Here is a 23,466-nt window from a genome sequence, read left to right as displayed (position 1 = left end):
AAACATCAAATGTACAGCCTTCCGCTCAAAACTAGCCCGAATTGTGTGTCTGTACTAGTGTAATTGTGTCTTAAAACGCAGTTGTGGGGCCTTCTCTATATATTTGGATATATCACCCTCCCATATGCAAGGAAAGGCCCGAATTGGTAGCTCCTGCCCAACGTAAAATCAGTTAACCCTTTGCCCAGTATAAGCGCGCGGCAATTTCAGTTGCCAGCGCCATGCTCGTAATGTTTTGCTTATAACGCAAATGCCCGAGTCGACACCGGATTTCTGGTGAACGGGGAATATATCGCTATCGCGTTAAAAAAATGTGCTACCGGAATGACGCTGCCACGTAAAGATTCTGGATGATGGCTAGCATGGAGGCTGTTATAATGATGTTGGAAAAGTGCACAAGTTGAGGATAGTGCAGCAAAAGGAAGCTTGTGGGCGACTACTGCTAAATGCTGAAACGTACCGAAACAACGACCGAAAGCGTTGCCATTAAGGCTGCTTTAAAGAAGCTACGGACACATGTGGCTCAAACTGTTGTGATCCTGGCGGTTTCTAAATCTGCCCTTCCTTCAATGATTACAGTGTGGGTTACCTATTGATGAGTGGTCCAATACTATCTGCACTTCGTGCATAATCTGCATAGCAAAAGGCTTTCAATGCGTTTTCAATGGATACCCTCACACAGGTGTCATCGGCTACGAGGTGGCGGAAAGCCTAGCCGCAAAGCGCTCCCACAACATCAATCATGAATAGTTGCTCAAAACACTAATATGCTCTTCAGAGAAGCCGTCTTCAAGTATTTTATTTCGTTTTGGAGTTCGCCCTATCAAGCCGCGCGTGACCACAAGCCTGAAAAGAAACCAATTAAGCCGCTCGCAACCTCTCCGCTAGCGTTCCACGTGTGCTTTGTGTTACGGTGAGGAGTGTGTTGTCCGCTTCCCTCAAGCAAAAAAGGATTCCACCATACTTAACTTCCGAACATTGTTTATTAGCGCGGAAACCGGTTTTGTAAAAAGGAGGTTGCACGTCGTCTATTATAGTTTTCCTAGAACACTCACATCACATCTAGATACTCACTGTTACGTGCACTTGTGTGTATATATGTGCCCGACTTGTGGACATTAATTAATATGTTAAGTTGTGTTTGGTGGAGCTGTACAGTAATGAATATTTATCAGCAGAGACCACATAGAAAACAACACCTCGGCGTGGCGATCGGCTTGATGATGCGAACAGCTGAAATGTCAGCTACCCAGCGGTATCCCTTCGATCACTTGTTTCCTCTCAAGAATTAGACAAAGGTTCGAGATCAGCCCAGAGCGAAGATAAATGCACCATGTCACTATGACTAGTGGCAAGAGGCAGCAAAACATGATGCCCGTGCATGGATAAAAAAATTGTTTCCCACACCCCTCGAACCCCCCCTAGCTTACCGCGGCCGCTAGCCGCCAATAGTACATATGTTGCCATCTGCACCTTTGCATTAGCGGCCGCAGTAAGCGGTCACATATTATATCCCACACAGAGGTTTCGTAGTGGAGGGCTACTACTGTACGAATATACGTATACGCGTATAGTAAACAGGCGTTTTCGTACCCATTCTCCAACCTGGGTTACAGCCACCGAAGCCGGGGTATTAGCCCGTGCTTCCGCCTAGCGCAGCCGCGTAACGCCATAGCCGCTGCGCTCACTTCGATGGCATTTTCTTTTCCGTAGTGGAGTGCCACAGATATGTTTGCTTTACGAGTACCAGTATGGCACACGGGCGTTTTTGTACCCATTCTCCAACGTAGGTTACAGCCACCAAAGCCGGGGTATTAGCCCGTGCATCCGCCTAGCGCAGCCGCGCAACGCCAAAGCCGCTGCGCTCACTTCGGTGACATATTTTCCGTAGTGGAGTCCTACGGATGTATTCACTTTACGTGCACCAATATAGCACACGGGCGCTTTTGTACCACCCCTCCTCCAACCGGGATAGCAGCCACCGAGGCCGGGTAATTAGCCCGTGAATCCTCCCAACGCAGCAGCATCACGCCTCAGCCACTGCGCCACCTCGGTGGTTGTCATTCACAAGATGGAAGGCTGCTGATATATTTTTGCTCTTCTGCTGTATTATTATCAGATTTTGCATGCTTTTTCTCCTTTTGGAAGGATTACATGTAAATCTACCCTACTGAAAAATCCTGTATAAAATTCGTACAGGAAACCGTATACAGGTTTATTGTACAGGATCTGGGATACAGGATTGGGGGCTATTTCAGCAAATTCCTGTACTGCCCTGGAAAGTCCGGAATGAAACCGCGCGGAGCTCTGATACGGGAATGGCCTGTATGGTTGATGACCCTCGTTTCCGGAAAGAAACGCGTCGCCAGGGTGGAAAAAGCATGCAACAATATAAAATAAAACGACTACATTTAAAATAATATATAAAATTAAAAAAAAAATAGTACCGAATGTGGAATCGAACTTCGGTCCTTATAGGCTTCAGACGGGCACCTTAACCACTACTCTATGGCCGCTTATGGTAACAGCGGTTATTATTCAGTATATGTAGCTATTTTTGCTCTTTCGTACTTGTATATTTTCTTTGCCAGTAGAATTTGTGGCCGTAATTCACCGATCGCCCTTCAAACACGCTGACTATCTTTGCAGGCTATCACGAGGGTTCACAAATGTGGCGTATCTTTATAATGCGTCGCTTTATTGAAGGCAAACCTCGATATATCATAATTTACTAGTGCTGATGTGTTTTTCATCGTCTACGAACGCTTGTAAGTTTTCCTACATAGAGATATCCGCTGCACTAATACTTGTAATACTGGGCGTTTCAGCTTCACGTGCTACCAGCGGAGCATCGATGCCAATGAATACACTTCCGACTGAGCGGTTTCAATATGTAAACATTCGAGAACGCGTCGCGCGGTGTGCGGCTATCTGCGCATCTTTCGATGGTCAGCGATGTTTGTTTATTTTTTCTCGAACAGTTTTGTCATCGCTAGCGAAACGATACGTTCGTGCTTCTACTTTCGTGTTGTAGGCGGCAGATCTTCAGTCGCAGATATGAAGACGCACCGCAAGATCGTACGAGCTGCAGCGACTGTTGTACGCGCAAAAGCGACGCGATGCGCGTATATGCTTGCTAGCGCACAATTCGACGGCTTCGCATTTTCGAGGTATTTGGGAAACGAAGCGCGCCCTTTATATACAGAACAATTATATAACATGTTTGGTATCATGCTTATTTAGTGCGCTGGCGTGTTCGGCATAGTCATTCTGGTTGAGCTTCGTCGATCGGCCCGGTTTCTGTTCAGAAGCGGAATACTCTGCCCGGTATCAATTCCAGCAATGACGCGTTCGTGCGGTTTCTGGTTAATTGATACAGGCTGAATAATACATAACGCTACTACATTTGAAAAAGAAAAAAAAAGAAAAGAAAAAAAGAAAAAGAAAGAAAAATAAAATAGAAAAGAAAAAAATTCACATGTGATTCGAATTTCGGCCTTTTAAGCCAGCAAACAGGTACTTTAACCACTACACCACGGCAGGACACGTTGATGGTGGTTATATATCTACTTATGTAGTCGAGATTGCTATTTTGTAGTTTGTATTTTGGTAGTGTGTAGAATTTGTGGTCGTAATTGAACGATCGCCCTTTAAACACGTTGCATCTTTTTCCTGGCTAACACGAAGGGTTATCCGTGTCCCGCATCTTTACAATGTATCGCTTTCTTGCAGAAAAACCTCCGAATGTCACAATTTACTAGTGCTTATGTGTTTTGTAATCGTCTTCGAACGCATGCAATTTTTGCTACATATAGATATATGCGGTGCACCAATACTTGTAATACTGCTTGTTTTAGCTTCACCTGCTGCCAGCGGAGCCACGACGTCAATGAATTTACTTCTGACCAAGTGTTTTGCATGCGTAAACACTCGAGGAAGCGATTCCCGATATTCGGCTGACCTGTGCATATTTCGATGGTCAGCGATGTTTCATTTATTCTCGAGCGTATTTTATCCGCGCTAACGAAACGCTACGTTCTTGCTTGCACTTTCGCGTTGAAGGTGTCAGATCTTCAGTCGCAGATTATGAAGATGCACCGCAAGATCGTACAAGCTGCAGCGACTGTTGCACACGCAAAAACAAAACGCGATGCATGTATGTACTTGCTAGCGCACACATCCACGGCTTCATATCTTCTAGGTATGTACGAAACAACACGTACTCCACATATACAGAAAAGTTTTAACGTATATTATGTATGGTTTCATGCTTATTTAGCGTGAAGGCATATTCCGACGTGGTCATCCTGGCTGAGCTTCACGATCCGCCCGAGTTGTACTGAGAAGCGGAAATACTCTGTCCCGTATCAGTTTCATTCATATCGGATTTGTCCGGTTTACCTGTCCTGTATATGAGCTCAATACAGGACTGGTCCGCCCTGTTTCATATCCATACCAGACTGGGATGTCGTGTATAAGATGCATACGAGAAATGGTCTGCCCTGTATTAACTCGATACCGGACTGGATCGTCCGGAATGAGATTCATACCGGACATGACCTGTCCGATATAAACCCGTTTAAGTTTCATACAGGACTAATCCGCCCTGTTTCACATCAATACCGGATTGGGATGTCATGTATAAGATGCATACCGGAAATGGTATGCCCTGTATTAACTCTATACCGGACTGGACCGTCCGGATTGAGATTCATACCAGACATGACCTGTCCGATATAAACCCGTTTAAGCTTCATACAGGACTGGTCCCACCGGTATAAAATTTATACGGGATAATACAGGACCGGTTCAAACCCGTTTGTCGCGATACGGGATTTTTCACTAGGGTATCACACCGCGGGAAGCTTGCACCCCCCCACCTCCCCACCCCCGCCCCGACCTTCTCTTTGAAATCTCGCAGCCCAAAGGTGTATCACGAGCATGGATCTGGAAGGTGGTAGCTATAGTGGGCAGGTGACGTGACGAGGTACTCTCTGCACTCTCTGCATGGTGGTCGAGATCGAAAGATGCTGCTAAGTATTGGGCAGTTTCGTTGCCATGCCATACACGTGTCTCCCGTTCTTCATGTCCTCTACTTTGTTTCGTCTTTATGGCATCCTTGTATTGGCGGACAGGTCGAACAGTAGCTTGGGATGTGTAGCTAGAGTGAACAAATTTATGGGGGACATTTGCAGCCGAGATTTCTAGCGCATGCATGTGGTAGCAATCGCACTGAGATTGGCCAAAATAACAAACTTTATGAACAGAAAGAAGCACAAAGTAAGTATTTCAACGAATGTTTCTGAAATCGCCGCACCTAGCGGCCTCCTGTGAAAGCTCTGACAAACCGGATATCACGTTATTTTCACTCTCCTCCCTCATGCCTCTTCCTCCGCGGCACTCATGAAGCGCACGGACGGACGTGCCTCTTCTTTCTTTCTTTCTTTCTTTTTTTTTTTATAAAGTGCAAAGCGCCCTGGACCTGCTGCTCGTGTTGCTACGGAACATCGGACTCGGCCCGAAACCTTAAACCACGCTGCACAAAATTCATCCTTCTTTGCCAGCGCGCAAACAGTCGTTCGCAATACGCGCCCTCCGTACGCGTCCCCGTCGACCTCCTTCGTCTGTAGCATTCCACACTCCGCATCATTGTGCACGGTGCGACGCGCGGTAACCGACATGCGCGCCGACACTGAGCGTAGCCGTTCAATCAACTTCATGTGCGGGGGCGGCGGCGGCGGCGGGGCGGCGGTACCATTACGTTGCTGAGGGTAAATGTGACGTCACACCAGCCGGCTCACAGTCGGGGGAGCGCTGCCTCTGACCCGGCGGCCGCTCAGAAAACATCAAATGTACAGCCTTCCGCTCAAAACTAGCCCGAATTGTGTGTCTGTACTAGTGTAATTGTGTCTTAAAACGCAGTTGTGGGGCCTTCTCTATATATTTGGATATATCACCCTCCCATATGCAAGGAAAGGCCCGAATTGGTAGCTCCTGCCCAACGTAAAATCAGTTAACCCTTTGCCCAGTATAAGCGCGCGGCAATTTCAGTTGCCAGCGCCATGCTCGTAATGTTTTGCTTACAACGCAAATGCCCGAGTCGACACCGGATTTCTGGTGAACGGGGCCTATATCGCTATCGCGTTAAAAAAATGTGCTACCGGAATGACGCTGCCGCGTAAAGATTCTGGATGATGGCTAGCATGGAGGCTGTTATAATGATGTTGGAAAAGTGCACAAGTTGAGGATAGTGCAGCAAAAGGAAGCTTGTGGGCGACTACTGCTAAATGCCGAAACGTACCGAAACAACGACCGAAAGCGTTGCCATTAAGGCTGCTTTAAAGAAGCTACGGACACATGTGGCTCAAACTGTTGTGATCCTGGCGGTTTCTAAATCTGCCCTTCCTTCAAAGATTACAGTGTGGGTTACCTATTCATGAGTGGTCCAATACTATCTGCACTTCGTGCATAATCTGCATAGCAAAAGGCTTTCAATGCGTTTTCAATGGATACCCTCACACAGGTGTCATCGGCTACGAGGTGGCGGAAAGCCTAGCCGCAAAGCGCTCCCACACCATCAATCATGAATAGTTGCTCAAAACACTAATATGCTCTTCAGAGAAGCCGTCTTCAAGTATTTTATTTCGTTTTGGAGTTCGCCCTATCAAGCCGCGCGTGACCACAAGCCTGAAAAGAAACCAATTAAGCCGCTCGCAACCTCTCCGCTAGCGTTCCACGTGTGCTTTGTGTTACGGTGAGGAGTGTGTTGTCCGCTTCCCTCAAGCAAAAAAGGATTCCACCATACTTAACTTCCGAACATTGTTTATTAGCGCGGAAACCGGTTTTGTAAAAAGGAGGTTGCACGTCGTCTATTATAGTTTTCCTACAACACTCACATCACATCTAGATACTCACTGTTACGTGCACTTGTGTGTATATATGTGCCCGACTTGTGGACATTAATTAATATGTTAAGTGGTGTTCGGTGGAGCTGTACAGTAATGAATATTTATCAGCAGAGACCACATAGAAAACAACACCTCGGCGTGGCGATCGGCTTGATGATGCGAACAGCTGAAATGTCAGCTACCCAGCGGTATCCCTTCGATCACTTGTTTCCTCTCAAGAATTAGACAAAGGTTCGAGATCCGCCCAGAGCGAAGATAAATGCACCATGTCACTATGACTAGTGGCAAGAGGCAGCAAAACATGATGCCCGTGCATGGATAAAAAAATTGTTTCCCACACCCCTCGAACCCCCCCTAGCTTACCGCGGCCGCTAGCCGCCAATGCACAAGTACATATGTTGCCATCTGCACCTTTGCATTAGCGGCCGCAGTAAGCGGTCACATATTATATCCCACACAGAGGTTTCGTAGTGGAGGGCTACTACTATACGAATATACGTATACGCGTATAGTAAACAGGCGTTTTCGTACCCATTCTCCAACCTGGGTTACAGCCACCGAAGCCGGGGTATTAGCCCGTGCTTCCGCCTAGCGCAGCCGCGTAACGCCATAGCCGCTGCGCTCACTTCAATGGCATTTTCTTTTCCGTAGTGGAGTGCCACAGATATGTTTGCTTTACGAGTACCAGTATGGCACACGGGCGTTTTTGTACCCATTCTCCAACGTAGGTTACAGCCACCATTAGCCCGTGCATCCGCCTAGCGCAGCCGCGCAACGCCAAAGCCGCTGCGCTCACTTCGGTGACATATTTTCCGTAGTGGAGTCCTACGGATGTATTCACTTTACGTGCACCAATATAGCACACGGGCGCTTTTGTACCACCCCTCCTCCAACCGGGATAGCAGCCACCGAGGCCGGGTAATTAGCCCGTGAATCCTCCCAACGCAGCAGCATCACGCCTTAGCCACTGCGCCACCTCGGTGGTTGTCATTCACAAGATGGAAGGCTGCAGATATATTTTTGCTCTTCTGCTGTATTATTATCAGATTTTGCATGCTTTTTCTCCTTTTGGAAGGATTACATATAAATCTATCACACCGCGGGAAGCTTGCACCCCCCCACCACCTCCCCACCCCCGCACCGACCTTCTCTTTGAAATCTCGCAGCCCAAAGGTGTATCACGAGCATGGATCTGGAAGGTGGTAGCTATAGTGGGCAGGTGACGTGACGAGGTACTCTCTGCACTCTCTGCATGGTGGTCGAGATCGAAAGATGCTGCTAAGTATTGGGCAGTTTCGTTGCCATGCCATACACGTGTCTCCCGTTTTTCATGTCCTCTACTTTGTTTCGTCTTTATGGCATCCTTGTATTGGCGGACAGGTCGAACAGTAGCTTGGGATGTGTAGCTAGAGTGAACAAATTTATAGGGGACATTTGCAGCCGAGATTTCTAGCGCATGCATGTGGTAGCAATCGCACTGAGATTGGCCAAAATAACAAACTTTATGAACAGAAAGAAGCACAAAGTAAGTATTTCAACGAATGTTTCTGAAATCGCCGCACCTAGCGGCCTCCTGTGAAAGCTCTGAGAAACTGGATATCACGTTATTTTCACTCTCCTCCCTCATGCCTCTTCCTCCGCGGCACTCATGAAGCGCACGGACGGACGTGCCTCTTCTTTCTTTCTTTCTTTCTTTTTTTTATAAAGTGCAAAGCGCCCTGGACCTGCTGCTCGTGTTGCTACGGAACATCGGACTCGGCCCGAAACCTTAAACCACGCTGCACAAAATTCATCCTTCTTTGCCAGCGCGCAAACAATCGTTCGCAATACGCGCCCTCCGTACGCGTCCCCGTCGACCTCCTTCGTCTGTAGCATTCCACACTCCGCATCATTGTGCACGGTGCGACGCGCGGTAACCGACATGCGCGCCGACACTGAGCGTAGCCGTTCAATCAACTTCATGTGCGGCGGCGGCGGGGCTGCGGTACCATTACGTTGCTGAGGGTAAATAAGACGTCACACCAGCCGGCTCACAGTCGGGGGAGCGCTGCCTCTGACCCGGCGGCCGCTCAGAAAACATCAAATGTACAGCCTTCCGCTCAAAACTAGCCCGAATTGTGTGTCTGTACTAGTGTAATTGTGTCTTAGAACGCAGTTGTGGGGCCTTCTCTATATATTTGGATATATCACCCTCCCATATGCAAGGAAAGGCCCGAATTGGTAGCTCCTGCCCAACGTAAAATCAGTTAACCCTTTGCCCAGTATAAGCGCGCGGCAATTTCAGTTGCCAGCGCCATGCTCGTAATGTTTTGCTTACAACGCAAATGCCCGAGTCGACACCGGATTTCTGGTGAACGGGGCCTATATCGCTATCGCGTTAAAAAAATGTGCAACCGGAATGAGGCTGCCGCGTAAAGATTCTGGATGATGGCTAGCATGGAGGCTGTTATAATGATGTTGGAAAAGTGCACAAGTTGAGGATAGTGCAGCAAAAGGAAGCTTGTGGGCGACTACTGCTAAATGCCGAAACGTACCGAAACAACGACCGAAAGCGTTGCCATTAAGGCTGCTTTAAAGAAGCTACGGACACATGTGGCTCAAACTGTTGTGATCCTGGCGGTTTCTAAATCTGCCCTTCCTTCAAAGATTACAGTGTGGGTTACCTATTCATGAGTGGTCCAATACTATATGCACTTCGTGCATAATCTGCATAGCAAAAGGCTTTCAATGCGTTTTCAATGGATACCCTCACACAGGTGTCATCGGCTACGAGGTGGCGGAAAGCCTAGCCGCAAAGCGCTCCCACACCATCAATCATGAATAGTTGCTCAAAACACTAATATGCTCTTCAGAGAAGCCGTCTTCAAGTATTTTATTTCGTTTTGGAGTTCGCCCTATCAAGCCGCGCGTGACCACAAGCCTGAAAAGAAACCAATTAAGCCGCTCGCAACCTCTCCGCTAGCGTTCCACGTGTGCTTTGTGTTACGGTGAGGAGTGTGTTGTCCGCTTCCCTCAAGCAAAAAAGGATTCCACCATACTTAACTTCTGAACATTGTTTATTAGCGCGGAAACCGGTTTTGTAAAAAGGAGGTTGCACGTCGTCTATTATAGTTTTCCTACAACACTCACATCACATCTAGATACTCACTGTTACGTGCACTTGTGTGTATATATGTGCCCGACTTGTGGACATTAATTAATATGTTAAGTGGTGTTCGGTGGAGCTGTACAGTAATGAATATTTATCAGCAGAGACCACATAGAAAACAACACCTCGGCGTGGCGATCGGCTTGATGATGCGAACAGCTGAAATGTCAGCTACCCAGCGGTATCCCTTCGATCACTTGTTTCCTCTCAAGAATTAGACAAAGGTTCGAGATCAGCCCAGAGCGAAGATAAATGCACCATGTCACTATGACTAGTGGCAAGAGGCAGCAAAACATGATGCCCGTGCATGGATAAAAAAATTGTTTCCCACACCCCTCGAACCCCCCCTAGCTTACCGCGGCCGCTAGCCGCCAATGCACAAGCACAGATGTTGCCATCTGCACCTTTGCATTAGCGGCCGCAGTAAGCGGTCACATATTATATCCCACACAGAGGTTTCGTAGTGGAGGGCTACTACTATACGAATATACGTATACGCGTATAGTAAACAGGCGTTTTCGTACCCATTCTCCAACCTGGGTTACAGCCACCGAAGCCGGGGTATTAGCCCGTGCTTCCGCCTAGCGCAGCCGCGTAACGCCATAGCCGCTGCGCTCACTTCGATGGCATTTTCTTTTCCGTAGTGGAGTGCCACAGATATGTTTGCTTTACGAGTACCAGTACGGCACACGGGCGTTTTTGTACCCATTCTCCAACGTAGGTTACAGCCACCATTAGCCCGTGCATCCGCCTAGCGCAGCCGCGCAACGCCAAAGCCGCTGCGCTCACTTCGGTGACATATTTTCCGTAGTGGAGTCCTACGGATGTATTCACTTTACGTGCACCAATATAGCACACGGGCGCTTTTGTACCACCCCTCCTCCAACCGGGATAGCAGCCACCGAGGCCGGGTAATTAGCCCGTGAATCCTCCCAACGCAGCAGCATCACGCCTTAGCCACTGCGCCACCTCGGTGGTTGTCATTCACAAGATGGAAGGCTGCTGATATATTTTTTCTCTTCTGCTGTATTATTATCAGATTTTGCATGCTTTTTCTCCTTTTGGAAGGATTACATGTAAATCTATCACACCGCGGGAAGCTTGCACCCCCCCCCACCTCCCCACCCCCGCCCCGACCTTCTCTTTGAAATCTCGCAGCCCAAAGGTGTATCACGAGCATGGATCTGGAAGGTGGTAGCTATAGTGGGCAGGTGACGTGACGAGGTACTCTCTGCACTCTCTGCATGGTGGTCGAGATCGAAAGATGCTGCTAAGTATTGGCCAGTTTCGTTGCCATGCCGTACACGTGTCTCCCGTTCTTCATGTCCTCTACTTTGTTTCGTCTTTATGGCATCCTTGTATTGGAGGACAGGTCGAACAGTAGCTTGGGATGTGTAGCTAGAGTGAACAAATTTATAGGGGACATTTGCAGCCGAGATTTCTAGCGCATGCATGTGGTAGCAATCGCACTGAGATTGGCCAAAATAACAAACTTTATGAACAGAAAGAAGCACAAAGTAAGTATTTCAACGAATGTTTCTGAAATCGCCGCACCTAGCGGCCTCCTGTGAAAGCTCTGACAAACCGGATATCACGTTATTTTCACTCTCCTCCCTCATGCCTCTTCCTCCGCGGCACTCATGAAGCGCACGGACGGACGTGCCTATTCTTTCTTTCTTCCTTTCTTTTTTTTTTTTATAAAGTGCAAAGCGCCTTGGACCTGCTGCTCGTGTTGCTACGGAACATCGAACTCGGCCCGAAACATTAAACCACGCTGCACAAAATTCATCCTTCTTTGCCAGCGCGCAAACAATCGTTCGCAATACGCGCCCTCCGTACGCGTCCCCGTCGACCTCCTTCGTCTGTAGCATTCCACACTCCGCATCATTGTGCACGGTGCGACGCGCGGTAACCGACATGCGCGCCGACACTGAGCGTAGCCGTTCAATCAACTTCATGTGCGGGGGCGGCGGCGGCGGCGGGGCTGCGGTACCATTACGTTGCTGAGGGTAAATGTGACGTCACACCAGCCGGCTCACAGTCGGGGGAGCGCTGCCTCTGACCCGGCGGCCGCTCAGAAAACATCAAATGTACAGCCTTCCGCTCAAAACTAGCCCGAATTGTGTGTCTGTACTAGTGTAATTGTGTCTTAAAACGCAGTTGTGGGGCCTTCCCTATATATTTGGATATATCACCCTCCCATATGCAAGGAAAGGCCCGAATTGGTAGCTCCTGCCCAACGTAAAATCAGTTAACCCTTTGCCCAGTATAAGCGCGCGGCAATTTCAGTTGCCAGCGCCATGCTCGTAATGTTTTGCTTACAACGCAAATGCCCGAGTCGAAACCGGATTTCTGGTGAACGGGGCCTATATCGCTATCGCGTTAAAAAAATGTGCTACCGGAATGACGCTGCCGCGTAAAGATTCTGGATGATGGCTAGCATGGAGGCTGTTATAATGATGTTGGAAAAGTGCACAAGTTGAGGATAGTGCAGCAAAAGGAAGCTTGTGGGCGACTACTGCTAAATGCCGAAACGTACCGAAACAACGACCGAAAGCGTTGCCATTAAGGCTGCTTTAAAGAAGCTACGGACACATGTGGCTCAAACTGTTGTGATCCTGGCGGTTTCTAAATCTGCCCTTCCTTCAAAGATTACAGTGTGGGTTACCTATTCATGAGTGGTCCAATACTATCTGCACTTCGTGCATAATCTGCATAGCAAAAGGCTTTCAATGCGTTTTCAATGGATACCCTCACACAGGTGTCATCGGCTACGAGGTGGCGGAAAGCCTAGCCGCAAAGCGCTCCCACACCATCAATCATGAATAGTCGCCCAAAACACTAATATGCTCTTCAGAGAAGCCGTCTTCAAGTATTTTATTTCGTTTTGGAGTTCGCCCTATCAAGCCGCGCGTGACCACAAGCCTGAAAAGAAACCAATTAAGCCGCTCGCAACCTCTCCGCTAGCGTTCCACGTGTGCTTTGTGTTACGGTGAGGAGTGTGTTGTCCGCTTCCCTCAAGCAAAAAAGGATTCCACCATACTTAACTTCCGAACATTGTTTATTAGCGCGGAAACCGGTTTTGTAAAAAGGAGGTTGCACGTCGTCTATTATAGTTTTCCTACAACACTCACATCACATCTAGATACTCACTGTTACGTGCACTTGTGTGTATATATGTGCCCGACTTGTGGACATTAATTAATATGTTAAGTGGTGTTCGGTGGAGCTGTACAGTAATGAATATTTATCAGCAGAGACCACATAGAAAACAACACCTCGGCGTGGCGATCGGCTTGATGATGCGAACAGCTGAAATGTCAGCTACCCAGCGGTATCCCTTCGATCACTTGTTTCCTCTCAAGAATTGGACAAAGGTTCGAGATCAGCCCAGAGCGAAGATAAATGCACCATGTCACTATGACTAGTGGCAAGAGGCAGCAAAACATGATGCCCGTGCATGGATAAAAAAATTGTTTCCCACACCCCTCGAACCCCCCCTAGCTTACCGCGGCCGCTAGCCGCCAATGCACAAGTACATATGTTGCCATCTGCACCTTTGCATTAGCGGCCGCAGTAAGTGGTCACATATTATATCCCACACAGAGGTTTCGTAGTGGAGGGCTACTACTATACGAATATACGTATACGCGTATAGTAAACAGGCGTTTTCGTACCCATTCTCCAACCTGGATTACAGCCACCGAAGCCGGGGTATTAGCCCGTGCTTCCGCCTAGCGCAGCCGCGTAACGCCATAGCCGCTGCGCTCACTTCGATGGCATTTTCTTTTCCGTAGTGGAGTGCCACAGATATGTTTGCTTTACGAGTACCAGTATGGCACACGGGCGTTTTTGTACCCATTCTCCAACGTAGGTTACAGCCACCAAAGCCGGGGTATTAGCCCGTGCATCCGCCTAGCGCAGCCGCGCAACGCCAAAGCCGCTGCGCTCACTTCGGTGACATATTTTCCGTAGTGGAGTCCTACGGATGTATTCACTTTACGTGCACCAATATAGCACACGGGCGCTTTTGTACCACCCCTCCTCCAACCGGGATAGAGACCACCGAGGCCGGGTAATTAGCCCGTGAATCCTCCCAACGCAGCAGCATCACGCCTTAGCCACTGCGCCACCTCGGTGGTTGTCATTCACAAGATGGAAGGCTGCTGATATATTTTTGCTCTTCTGCTGATATTATCAGATTTTGCATGCTTTTTCTCCTTTTGGAAGGATTACATGTAAATCTATCACACCGCGGGAAGCTTGCACCCCCCCCACCTCCCCACCCCACCCCCGCCCCGACTTTCTCTTTGAAATCTCGTAGCCCAAAGGTGTATCACGAGCATGGATCTGGAAGGTGGTAGCTATAGTGGGCAGGTGACGTGACGAGATACTCTCTGCACTCTCTGCATGGTGGTCGAGATCGAAAGATGCTGCTAAGTATTGGGCAGTTTCGTTGCCATGCCATACACGTGTCTCCCGTTCTTCATGTCCTCTACTTTGTTTCGTCTTTATGGCATCCTTGTATTGGCGGACAGGTCGAACAGTAGCTTGGGATGTGTAGCTAGAGTGAACAAATTTATAGGGGACATTTGCAGCCGAGATTTCTAGCGCATGCATGTGGTAGCAATCTCACTGAGATTGACCAAAATAACAAACTTTATGAACAGAAAGAAGCACAAAGTAAGTATTTCAACGAATGTTTCTGAAATCGCCGCACCTAGCGGCCTCCTGTGAAAGCTCTGACAAACCGGATATCACGTTATTTTCACTCTCCTCCCTCATGCCTCTTCCTCCGCGGCACTCATGAAGCGCACGGACGGACGTGCCTCTTCTTTCTTTCTTTCTTATCTTTTTTATAAAGTGCAAAGCGCCCTGGACCTGCTGCTCGTGTTGCTACGGAACATCGGACTCGGCCCGAAACCTTAAACCACGCTGCACAAAATTCATCCTTCTTTGCCAGCGCGCAAACAATCGTTCGCAATACGCGCCCTCCGTACGCGTCCCCGTCGACCTCCTTCGTCTGTAGCATTCCACACTCCGCATCACTGTGCACGGTGCGACGCGCGGTAACCGACATGCGCGCCGACACTGAGCGTAGCCGTTCAATCAACTTCATGTGCGGGGGCGGCGGCGGCGGCGGGGCTGCGGTACCAATACGTTGCTGAGGGTAAATGTGACGTCACACCAGCCGGCTCACAGTCGGGGGAGCGCTGCCTCTGACCCGGCGGCCGCTCAGAAAACATCAAATGTACAGCCTTCCGCTCAAAACTAACCCGAATTGTGTGTCTGTACTAGAGTAATTGTGTCTTAAAACGCAGTTGTGGGGCCTTCTCTATATATTTGGATATATCACCCTCCCATATGCAAGGAAAGGCCCGAATTGGTAGCTCCTGCCCAACGTAAAATCAGTTAACCCTTTGCCCAGTATAAGCGCGCGGCAATTTCAGTTGCCAGCGCCATGCTCGTAATGTTTTGCTTACAACGCAAATGCCCGAGTCGACACCGGATTTCTGGTGAACGGGGCCTATATCGCTATCGCGTTAAAAAAGTGTGCTACCGGAATGACGCTGCCGCGTAAAGATTCTGGATGATGGCTAGCATGGAGGCTGTTATAATGATGTTGGAAAAGTGCACAAGTTGAGGATAGTGCAGCAAAAGGAAGCTTGTGGGCGACTACTGCTAAATGCCGAAACGTACCGAAACAACGACCGAAAGCGTTGCCATTAAGGCTGCTTTAAAGAAGCTACGGACACATGTGGCTCAAACTGTTGTGATCCTGGCGGTTTCTAAATCTGCCCTTCCTTCAAAGATTACAGTGTGGGTTACCTATTCATGAGTGGTCCAATAATATCTGCACTTCGTGCATAATCTGCATAGCAAAAGGCTTTCAATGCGTTTTCAATGGATACCCTCACACAGGTGTCATCGGCTACGAGGTGGCGGAAAGCCTAGCCGCAAAGCGCTCCCACAACATCAATCATGAATAGTTGCTCAAAACACTAATATGCTCTTCAGAGAAGCCGTCTTCAAGTATTTTATTTCGTTTTGGAGTTCGCCCTATCAAGCCACGCGTGACCACAAGCCTGAAAAGAAACCAATTAAGCCGCTCGCAACCTCTCCGCTAGCGTTCCACGTGTGCTTTGTGTTACGGTGAGGAGTGTGTTGTCCGCTTCCGTCAAGCAAAAAAGGATTCCACCGTACTTAACTTCCGAACATTGTTTCTTAGCGCGGAAACCGGTTTTGTAAAAAGGATTTTGCACGTCGTCTATTATAGTTTTCCTACAACACTCACATCACATCTAGATACTCACTGTTACGTGCACTTGTGTGTATATATGTGCCCGACTTGTGGACATTAATTAATATGTTAAGTGGTGTTCGGTGGAGCTGTACAGTAATGAATATTTATCAGCAGAGACCACATAGAAAACAACACCTCGGCGTGGCGATCGGCTTGATGATGCGAACAGCTGAAATGTCAGCTACCCAGCGGTAAACCTTCGATCACTTGTTTCCTCTCAAGAATTAGACAAAGGTTCGAGATCAGCCCAGAGCGAAGATAAATGCACCATGTCACTATGACTAGTGGCAAGAGGCAGCAAAACATGATGCCCGTGCATGGATAAAAAAATTGTTTCCCACACCCCTCGAACCCCCCCTAGCTTACCGCGGCCGCTAGCCGCCAATGCACAAGTACATATGTTGCCATCTGCACCTTTGCATTAGCGGCCGCAGTAAGCGGTCACATATTATATCCCACACAGAGGTTTCGTAGTGGAGGGCTACTACTATACGAATATACGTATACGCGTATAGTAAACAGGCGTTTTCGTACCCATTCTCCAACCTGGGTTACAGCCACCGAAGCCGGGGTATTAGCCCGTGCTTCCGCCTAGCGCAGCCGCGTAACGCCATAGCCGCTGCGCTCACTTCGATGGCATTTTCTTTTCCGTAGTGGAGTGCCACAGATATGTTTGCTTTACGAGTACCAGTATGGCACACGGGCGTTTTTGTACCCATTCTCAAACGTAGGTTACAGCCACCAAAGCCGGGGTATTAGCCCGTGCATCCGCCTAGCGCAGCCGCGCAACGCCAAAGCCGCTGCGCTCACTTCGGTGACATATTTTCCGTAGTGGAGTCCTACGGATGTATTCACTTTACGTGCACCAATATAGCACACGGGCGCTTTTGTACCACCCCTCCTCCAACCGGGATAGCAGCCACCGAGGCCGGGTAATTAGCCCGTGAATCCTCCCAACGCAGCAGCATCACGCCTTAGCCACTGCGCCACCTCGGTGGTTGTCATTCACAAGATGGAAGGCTGCTGATATACTTTTGCTCTTCTGCTGTATTATTATCAGATTTTGCATGCTTTTTCTCCTTTTGGAAGGATTACATGTAAATCTATCACACCGCGGGAAGCTTGCACCCCCCCCCACCTCCCCACCCCCGCCCCGACCTTCTCTTTGAAATCTCGCAGCCCAAAGGTGTATCACGAGCATGGATCTGGAAGGTGGTAGCTATAGTGGGCAGGTGACGTGACGAGGTACTCTCTGCACTCTCTGCATGGTGGTCGAGATCGAAAGATGCTGCTAAGTATTGGGCAGTTTCGTTGCCATGCCATACACGTGTCTCCCGTTCTTCATGTCCTCTACTTTGTTTCGTCTTTATGGCATCCTTGTATTGGCGGACAGGTCGAACAGTAGCTTGGGATGTGTAGCTAGAGTGAACAAATTTATAGGGGACATTTGCAGCCGAGATTTCTAGCGCATGCATGTGGTAGCAATCGCACTGAGATTGGCCAAAATAACAAACTTTATGAACAGAAAGAAGCACAAAGTAAGTATTTCAACGAATGTTTCTGAAATCGCCGCACCTAGCGGCCTCCTGTGAAAGCTCTGACAAACCGGATATCACGTTATTTTCACTCTCCTCCCTCATGCCTCTTCCTCCGCGGCACTCATGAAGCGCGCGGACGGACGTGCCTCTTCTTTCTTTCTTTCTTTCTTTTTTTTTTATAAAGTGCAAAGCGCCCTGGACCTGCTGCTCGTGTTGCTACGGAACATCGGACTCGGCCCGAAACCTTAAACCACGCTGCACAAAATTCATCCTTCTTTGCCAGCGCGCAAACAATCGTTCGCAATACGCGCCCTCCGTACGCGTCCCCGTCGACCTCCTTCGTCTGTAGCATTCCACACTCCGCATCATTGTGCACGGTGCGACGCGCGGTAACCGACATGCGCGCCGACACTGAGCGTAGCCGTTCAATCAACTTCATGTGCGGGGGCGGCGGCGGCGGCGGGGCTGCGGTACCATTACGTTGCTGAGGGTAAATGTGACGTCACACCAGCCGGCTCACAGTCGGGGGAGCGCTGCCTCTGACCCGGCGGCCGCTCAGAAAACATCAAATGTACGGCCTTCCGCTCAAAACTAGCCCGAATTGTGTGTCTGTACTAGTGTAATTGTGTCTTAAAACGCAGTTGTGGGGCCTTCTTTATATATTTGGATATATCACCCTCCCATATGCAAGGAAAGGCCCGAATTGGTAGCTACGGCCCAACGTAAAATCAGTTAACCCTTTGCCCAGTATAAGCGCGCGGCAATTTCAGTTGCCAGCGCCATGCTCGTAATGTTTTGCTTACAACGCAAATGCCCGAGTCGACACCGGATTTCTGGTGAACGGGGCCTATATCGCTATCGCGTTAAAAAAATGTGCTACCGGAATGACGCTGCCGCGTAAAGATTCTGGATGATGGCTAGCATGGAGGCTGTTATAATGATGTTGGAAAAGTGCACAAGTTGAGGATAGTGCAGCAAAAGGAAGCTTGTGGGCGACTACTGCTAAATGCCGAAACGTACCGAAACAACGACCGAAAGCGTTGCCATTAAGGCTGCTTTAAAGAAGCTACGGACACATGTGGCTCAAACTGTTGTGATCCTGGCGGTTTCTAAATCTGCCCTTCCTTCAAAGATTACAGTGTGGGTTACCTATTCATGAGTGGTCCAATACTATCTGCACTTCGTGCATAATCTGCATAGCAAAAGGCTTTCAATGCGTTTTCAATGGATACCCTCACACAGGTGTCATCGGCTACGAGGTGGCGGAAAGCCTAGCCGCAAAGCGCTCCCACAACATCAATCATGAATAGTTGCTCAAAACACTAATATGCTCTTCAGAGAAGACGTCTTCAAGTATTTTATTTCGTTTTGGAGTTCGCCCTATCAAGCCGCGCGTGACCACAAGCCTGAAAAGAAACCAATTAAGCCGCTCGCAACCTATCCGCTAGCGTTCCACGTGTGCTTTGTGTTACGGTGAGGAGTGTGTTGTCCGCTTCCCTCAAGCAAAAAAGGATTCCACCATACTTAACTTCCGAACATTGTTTATTAGCGCGGAAACCGGTTTTGTAAAAAGGAGGTTGCACGTCGTCTATTATAGTTTTCCTATAACACTCACATCACATCTAGATACTCACTGTTACGTGCACTTGTGTGTATATATGTGCCCGACTTGTGGACATTAATTAATATGTTAAGTGGTGTTCGGTGGAGCTGTACAGTAATGAATATTTATCAGCAGAGACCACATAGAAAACAACACCTCGGCGTGGCGATCGGCTTGATGATGCGAACAGCTGAAATGTCAGCTACCCAGCGGTATCCCTTCGATCACTTGTTTCCTCTCAAGAATTAGACAAAGGTTCGAGATCAGCCCAGAGCGAAGATAAATGCACCATGTCACTATGACTAGTGGCAAGAGGCAGCAAAACATGATGCCCGTGCATGGATAAAAAAATTGTTTCCCACACCCCTCGAACCCCCCCTAGCTTACCGCGGCCGCTAGCCGCCAATGCACAAGTACATATGTTGCCATCTGCACCTTTGCATTAGCGGCCGCAGTAAGCGGTCACATATTATATCCCACACAGAGGTTTCGTAGTGGAGGGCTACTACTATACGAATATACGTATACGCGTATAGTAAACAGGCGTTTTCGTACCCATTCTCCAACCTGGGTTACAGCCACCGAAGCCGGGGTATTAGCCCGTGCTTCCGCCTAGCGCAGCCGCGTAACGCCATAGCCGCTGCGCTCACTTCGATGGCATTTTCTTTTCCGTAGTGGAGTGCCACAGATATGTTTGCTTTACGAGTGCCAGTATGGCACACGGGCGTTTTTGTACCCATTCTCAAACGTAGGTTACAGCCACCAAAGCCGGGGTATTAGCCCGTGCATCCGCCTAGCGCAGCCGCGCAACGCCAAAGCCGCTGCGCTCACTTCGGTGACATATTTTCCGTAGTGGAGTCCTACGGATGTATTCACTTTACGTGCACCAATATAGCACACGGGCGCTTTTGTACCACCCCTCCTCCAACCGGGATAGCAGCCACCGAGGCCGGGTAATTAGCCCGTGAATCCTCCCAACGCAGCAGCATCACGCCTTAGCCACTGCGCCACCTCGGTGGTTGTAATTCACAAGATGGAAGGCTGCTGATATATTTTTGCTCTTCTGCTGTATTATTATCAGATTTTGCATGCTTTTTCTCCTTTTGGAAGGATTACATGTAAATCTATCACACCGCGGGAAGCTTGCACCCCCCCCCACCTCCCCACCCCCGCCCCGACCTTCTCTTTGAAATCTCGCAGCCCAAAGGTGTATCACGAGCATGGATCTGGAAGGTGGTAGCTATAGTGGGCAGGTGACGTGACGAGGTACTCTCTGCACTCTCTGCATGGTGGTCGAGATCGAAAGATGCTGCTAAGTATTGGGCAGTTTCGTTGCCATGCCATACACGTGTCTCCCGTTCTTCATGTCCTCTACTTTGTTTCGTCTTTATGGCATCCTTGTATTGGCGGACAGGTCGAACAGTAGCTTGGGATGTGTAGCTAGAGTGAACAAATTTATAGGGGACATTTGCAGCCGAGATTTCTAGCGCATGCATGTGGTAGCAATCGCACTGAGATTGGCCAAAATAACAAACTTTATGAACAGAAAGAAGCACAAAGTAAGTATTTCAACGAATGTTTCTGAAATCGCCGCACCTAGCGGCCTCCTGTGAAAGCTCTGACAAACCGGATATCACGTTATTTTCACTCTCCTCCCTCATGCCTCTTCCTCCGCGGCACTCATGAAGCGCACGGACGGACGTGCCTCTTCTTTCTTTCTTTCTTTCTTTTTTTTTTTATAAAGTGCAAAGCGCCCTGGACCTGCTGCTCGTGTTGCTACGGAACATCGGACTCGGCCCGAAACCTTAAACCACGCTGCACAAAATTCATCGTTCTTTGCCAGCGCGCAAACAATCGTTCGCAATACGCGCCCTCCGTACGCGTCCCCGTCGACCTCCTTCGTCTGTAGCATTCCACACTCCGCATCATTGTGCACGGTGCGACGCGCGGTAACCGACATGCGCGCCGACACTGAGCGTAGCCGTTCAATCAACTTCATGTGCGGGGGCGGCGGCGGCGGCGGGGCTGCGGTACCATTACGTTGCTGAGGGTAAATGTGACGTCACACCAGCCGGCTCACAGTCGGGGGAGCGCTGCCTCTGACCCGGCGGCCGCTCAGAAAACATCAAATGTACAGCCTTCCGCTCAAAACTAGCCCGAATTGTGTGTCTGTACTAGTGTAATTGTGTCTTAAAACGCAGTTGTGGGGCCTTCTCTATATATTTGGATATATCACCCTCCCATTTGCAAGGAAAGGCCCGAATTGGTAGCTCCTGCCCAACGTAAAATCAGTTACCCCTTTTCCCAGTATAAGCGCGCGGCAATTTCAGTTGCCAGCGCCATGCTCGTAATGTTTTGCTTACAACGCAAATGCCCGAGTCGACACCGGATTTCTGGTGAACGGGGCCTATATCGCTATCGCGTTAAAAAAATGTGCTACCGGAATGACGCTGCCGCGTAAAGATTCTGGATGATGGCTAGCATGGAGGCTGTTATAATGATGTTGGAAAAGTGCACAAGTTGAGGATAGTGCAGCAAAAGGAAGCTTGTGGGCGACTACTGCTAAATGCCGAAACGTACCGAAACAACGACCGAAAGCGTTGCCATTAAGGCTGCTTTAAAGAAGCTACGGACACATGTGGCTCAAACTGTTGTGATCCTGGCGGGTTCTAAATCTGCCCTTCCTTCAAAGATTACAGTGTGGGTTATCTATTCATGAGTGGTCCATTACTATCTGCACTTCGTGCATAATCTGCATAGCAAAAGGCTTTCAATGCGTTTTCAATGGATACCCTCACACAGGTGTCATCGGCTACGAGGTGGCGGAAAGCCTAGCCGCAAAGCGCTCCCACACCATCAATCATGAATAGCTGCTCAAAACACTAATATGCTCTTCAGAGAAGCCGTCTTCAAGTATTTTATTTCGTTTTGGAGTTCGCCCTATCAAGCCGCGCGTGACCACAAGCCTGAAAAGAAACCAATTAAGCCGCTCGCAACCTCTCCGCTAGCGTTCCACGTGTGCTTTGTGTTACGGTGAGGAGTGTGTTGTCCGCTTCCCTCAAGCAAAAAAGGATTCCACCATACTTAACTTCCGAACATTGTTTATTAGCGCGGAAACCGGTTTTGTAAAAAGGAGGTTGCACGTCGTCTAATATAGTTTTCCTACAACACTCACATCACATCTAGATACTCACTGTTACGTGCACTTGTGTGTATATACGTGCCCGACTTGTGGACATTAATTAATATGTTAAGTGGTATTCGGTGGAGCTGTACAGTAATGAATATTTATCAGCAGAGACCACATAGAAAACAACACCTCGGCGTGGCGATCGGCTTGATGATGCGAACAGCTGACAGCTACCCAGCGGTATCCCTTCGATCACTTGTTTCCTCTCAAGAATTAGACAAAGGTTCGAGATCAGCCCAGAGCGAAGATAAATGCACCATGTCACTATGACTAGTGGCAAGAGGCAGCAAAACATGATGCCCGTGCATGGATAAAAAAATTGTTTCCCACACCCCTCGAACCCCCCCTAGCTTACCGCGGCCGCTAGCCGCCAATGCACAAGTACATATGTTGCCATCTGCACCTTTGCATTAGCGGCCGCAGTAAGCGGTCACATATTATATCCCACACAGAGGTTTCGTAGTGGAGGGCTACTACTATACGAATATACGTATACGCGTATAGTAAACAGGCGTTTTCGTACCCATTCTCCAACCTGGGTTACAGCCACCGAAGCCGGGGTATTAGCCCGTGCTTCCGCCTAGCGCAGCCGCGTAACGCCATAGCCGCTGCGCTCACTTCGATGGCATTTTCTTTTCCGTAGTGGAGTGCCACAGATATGTTTGCTTTACGAGTACCAGTATGGCACACGGGCGTTTTTGTACCCATTCTCCAACGTAGGTTACAGCCACCAAAGCCGGGGTATTAGCCCGTGCATCCGCCTAGCGCAGCCGCG

This window comes from Amblyomma maculatum, chromosome 4 (assembly GCF_055883805.1).
Source record: "Amblyomma maculatum isolate TAMU_Amacu chromosome 4, ASM5588380v1, whole genome shotgun sequence".
NCBI classification, from domain to species: domain Eukaryota; kingdom Metazoa; phylum Arthropoda; class Arachnida; order Ixodida; family Ixodidae; genus Amblyomma; species Amblyomma maculatum.
This window is presented reverse-complemented; position numbering follows the sequence as displayed.